Source organism: Peromyscus maniculatus, chromosome 3 (genome assembly GCF_049852395.1).
Source record: "Peromyscus maniculatus bairdii isolate BWxNUB_F1_BW_parent chromosome 3, HU_Pman_BW_mat_3.1, whole genome shotgun sequence".
NCBI lineage: Eukaryota > Metazoa > Chordata > Mammalia > Rodentia > Cricetidae > Peromyscus > Peromyscus maniculatus.
The window spans coordinates 91,086,814-91,091,669 of NC_134854.1; the positions used below are offsets into that span (position 1 = coordinate 91,086,814).

General features: G+C 36.4%; 1 long non-coding RNA gene across 1 annotated transcript; it reads left to right on the forward strand.

Moving 5' to 3' along the window:
• Positions 1–261: 261 nt before the first annotated feature.
• On the forward strand, positions 262–4,579 carry LOC143272169 (uncharacterized). The gene is made up of 3 exons (XR_013049607.1): positions 262–334; positions 1,505–1,775; positions 4,484–4,579. It is a non-coding gene; the product is annotated as an uncharacterized LOC143272169 (long non-coding RNA).
• The last annotated feature ends 277 nt before the right edge of the window (positions 4,580–4,856 follow it).

A 4,856-nucleotide genomic window follows, 5' to 3' on the forward strand; every position in this document is an offset into this window, starting at 1 on the left:
TCAAGGAGTGGCCTACAGTGTCTCTCCCCCAGAGGGGCCCATTCAGGGCATGGAGTAGCTCACAGTCTGCCACTATCCTGCACTTTAGAATCTGAGGTTAACAACAATCTTTTGTCCCCATGCTGCACCTTCCATGCTCATGGGAGAGGCTCCTAAGACCTGCCCTGGGAGCTGCCTGCTAAACCTGACCAAGACTGACTCCAAGGAAAGAATGGAATGTCACTGCCTATGGTTGCTAAGCTATGGTAGCTATGTTATAATGCTGTAGCCAAGGCTGCTTTGATCATTCAGATCCAGTAGATTCTTTGTGTTGGTTCAGTGAAAGTTAATTCTGGTTGGTTTTCATTTTTAAGCCAGCTGATGATTCTTCACTGCAAAATGTTTATGTTAAAAATGAAGATATATACATGTGTATGTATGTGGACATGTATGTGACTTGAATTTAACTCTATATGTATGCTAGCTTTAACTGTATGTATATGTATGTAACTTAGATCCAACTGTGTGTATGTGTGCAAGTAATTATTGTTTAGAAAAACATGTTTTAAACAGCAACCATGTGGCTTTCATCCATTTTGGTTGGTGACATCATGATATAGAGAGCCACATGGCTGGCAGCCATTTTTTACTAAGGTTATAAAGATCTTTTCAGATTAATAAAAGCTAACTTAGAAATTTACACATAAGTACTTATGTCTTTGACAAGTGTTCAACAGCAAGCTTATAGAGAATTTAAATAGATGACTAGATGTGTTTAATAAATAAGGTATTTGATAAATATTAAAGCTGCACCTCCATGAGTTTATATTCAAGAATGTACCTTGCTCTGGCAGCTAATCTTTGTACTTTAAGTGTCATCCAGGCAATATTCACCAGAAAATGAGATGTTCATTTCTTGTGATGCAGCAAGACAATACCTGGGCAAAGGCTTTGGAACAGCTTCTGATTCATTGAGTCTTGACCCTTTAGGGGTGAAAAAAAGACAAAAAACAAAACAACCCCCCAATTTTTTACAGGGGTAGCTTAGGACTAGCTGTATGTCAGATGTTTACATTGAGAAAGTGGAGAACTAGTGGCTTGGAGAATATTTCTCCTTACTCAAGGTCAATTCAGGCTTAAGAATGTATGTCTAGCCTCTTTGTCTTTGCTAAATTTGTTAAGCTTAAGCTATTTGGATAAACTGAGTGATATAAATATTTTATATTGATACTAAAAGGAACTTAGTGCCCTCCCTTTAGCATATGGCTATTTTGTTTTGATTTCTTTACTGAACCCATATTTGATACTAGAAGAGTTTCAATTCAACATCATTGTTTTTAAGGCTACTTACTGTAGACTGAGAACACAAGTAAATAATCATCTTATAAATAATCAAGTTCTTTAATTGTAGACATGCTAAGTACTGATGTAATTAATTACAGGGATAAGCTTTACTTAGTCCCTTGTATATGTTTTCAAGGTTGAACTTAAAACAAGTAACTAGAAATAAAGTTTGTTTTTTCAGATATACCTGGACAGCCCTCATACCACAGAGATCTGCAGAATATGGCATTTAAAATGTTTAACTAATAGCTTATTATATCAGACATACTCCCAGATCCTAGTAGTGACCCAAGGTTTCCAAAGAAGATTATGGGGTACAACAATGTCTCCACCTGGATTATGGCATGCTGACCACTGAGCAAGATGCCCTACCTGCTGCCAGGAACTGGCCCAGACTGTGAAAAGGCAACAGGACACTGAAGAATTGATTGTACTCCTTTTGCCTAGACAAAGTAAGATCAGTCTCTCCTGTGATCTTCTTCCACAGGAAAAATTCTCCTTTATGTGCCTGAAGGCCAAAGATTGATGCTGTTGTGATACTTGTGCCTCTAATGCTATAGAGACCTGCGGATGGACTGGGCCCTGTCATTTATAGAATCAGAACCTGCTCAGTCTACACTTAAATTTTTTTCTTCTAGGATCTCTGATAGTACTGATGGCTAGGCTAGCTATTACTTTCTCAGCTTGGCAGAACTAGATAATCAGATCCTACAGGTCTTTCACTTGCTTAGATTTACCCCAAGGTATTTTATATTATTTGTGGCTATTGTAAAGGGTGATGTTTCTCTGATTTCTTTCTCAGCCCCTTTTTCATTTATATATAGGAGGGCTACTGATTTTTTTGAGTTAATCTTGTATCACGCCACTTTACTGAAAGAGTTTAGCAGCTGTAGGAGTTCCCTGGTAGAATTTTTGGGGTCACTTATGTATACTATCATGTCATCTACAAATAATGCAAGTTTGACTTCTTCCTTTCTAATTTGTATCCCCTTGATCTCCTTTTGTTATCTTATTGCTATAGCTAGAAATTCAAGTACTATATTGTATAAGTATGAGGACAGTGGACAACCTTGTCTTGTTCCTGATTTTAGTGAAATCACTTTTAGTTTCTCTCCATATAATTTGATGTTGGCTGTTGGCTTGCTGTAAATTGCCTTTATTATATTTAGGTATGTTACCTGTATTCCTGATTGCTCCAAGACCTTTATCATAAAGGGGTGTTGGATTTTGTCAAAGGCTTTCTCAGCATCTAATGAGATGATCGTTTGTGTTTTTTTTTTCTTTCAGTTTGTTTATATGGTGTATTACATTGAGAGATTTTCATATGTTGAATCATCCTTGGAACCCTGGGATAAAGCCTACTTGGTCATGGTGGAAAATTGTTTTGATGTGTTCCTGGATTCGGTTAGCCAGTATTTTATTGAGTATTTTTGCATTAATGTTCATGAGGGAAATTGGTCTGTAGTTCTCTTTCTTTGTTGCATTTTTGTGTGGTTTGGGTATCAGTGTAACTGTGGCCTCATAAAAAGAATTTGGTGGGGTTGGGGATTTAGCACAGTGGTAGTATGCTTGCCTAGCAAGCACAAGGCCCTGAGTTCAGTCCTCAGCTCCAATAAAAAAAAGAATTTGGCAATGTTCTTTCTGTTTCTATGGTGTGGAACACTTTGAAGAGTATTGGTATTAGCTCTTCTTTGAAAATCTGGTAGAATTCTGTGCTGAAACCATATAGTCCTGTGCTTTTTTGAGGGGGGTTGATAGACTTTTAATGACTGATTTTATTTCCTTAGGGGTTATTGGTCTATTTAAATAGTTTATCTGGTCTTGATTTAATTTTGGTATGGGGTGCCTATCCAGAAAGTCATCCATTTCTTTCAGATTTTCCAATTTTGTGGAGTACAGGTTTTTTGAAGTATGACCTGATGATTCTCTGGATTTCCTCATTGTCTGTTGTTATGTCCCCCTTTTCACTTCAGATTTTGTTAATTTAGATGTTCTCTCTCTGCTTTTTGTTTAATTTTGATAAGGGCCTATGTATCTTGTTGATTTTCTCAAAGAACCAACTCTTTGTTTCATTGATTCTTTGTATTGTTCTGTTAGTTTCTATTTCATTGATTTCAGACCTCAATTTGATTGTTTCTTGGCATCTGTTTCTCCTGGATGTGTTTACTTGTTCTTGTTCTAGAGCTTTCAGTTGTGCTGTTAAGTCACTAGTGTGAGATTTCTCTAACTTCTTTATGTGGGCATTTAGAGCTATGAATTTTCCTCTTAGCATTGCTTTCATGGTGTCACATAAGTTTGGGAATAAGCTATAGCCAGCTGGTTAACTCATTTTTAAGAAAAAGTTTGCATAAGTCACAAAGTTTTAAATGTGGGTCGGAGAAAATGTCTGAAGATATGAAAGTCTATGCAAGCTTTGAGGATCTAGAATGTTTTAAGATATATAAAGGTCTGAGGATATGAAAGCTTATAATCTTTGAGGATCTTGGAAAATATTTTCACATATAGATGCAAGTTGTGAAGATACAAATAAATGATTTAGATTATGAGAAATGTTTTGGATTTCTCTCCACCTCTATGATATAAAAGTTCAGAGCCTAACATTTAATAAAGTTCTAATAAGCAGGTAGAGCAATAATAACTTACTGTTCAGCCACAAGCTCAATTTTTTAGATTTATTTTGGTTGTCATCTAAATATAAACTTAAAAGTGCTTCTCATCAGTCCAAAACAAAATATCTCTGGACAATTTATACCTGGCTCTCTAGACAGAAGGAAAATGCACAGGTTTTTATCACAAATCTATAGTTCATCTAGCACTCAAAGGTATGAATTCACTTCACCTGCCTTATCTATGATGTGGATTTCAGTACAGATTGGTAATACTAATGTATCTAACTTTTATGTCATTTTGTAAGCTAATTCATACAGGCCTCAGAGGATTAAAAGAGTTATAAAACTTGGATCCTCTTCACAGAGGTCAGAAGGATTCCAGATAATCACAGCTCAAATTTTACCCACTTGTCTATCCCTAAGAATGGTATTTTTCACTCTCCTGTTCTTAGGACTCCAGCCCTTCCCAATTACTAAGAATTTGGGCCTAAAAGTTCCAAATAAGTTCATAAATTTTAACTTCTCATCCTACTTTAAATTTGTCTCACCAGGTTTCTACTTGGCTGGCAGACAACTCCAAGCTTCAGTTCATGACTACACTGCTCTAGATGACTATGAGCTCTGGACTTGCTAAAAGGTGATGTGGATTATGGTTATAATTTACTTTGCTGAAATGTGATTTTATTTATATATTAATAAATAAAGTTACCTGGGGGTCAGAGCAAATAGCAAGCCATAGCAGAATCCAGGTGGTTGTGGCACACACTTTAATCCCAATCACATGACAGGCAGATCTTTTGTGTTCAAGAGTACAGATAGCATGGAGACACATGCCTTTAATATCAATATCAACCATGGAGGACCTGAAGTTCTGTATAGACAGGCAGTGACTTGGAGGTTTTGTGGTTGGGTTTACAACCAATG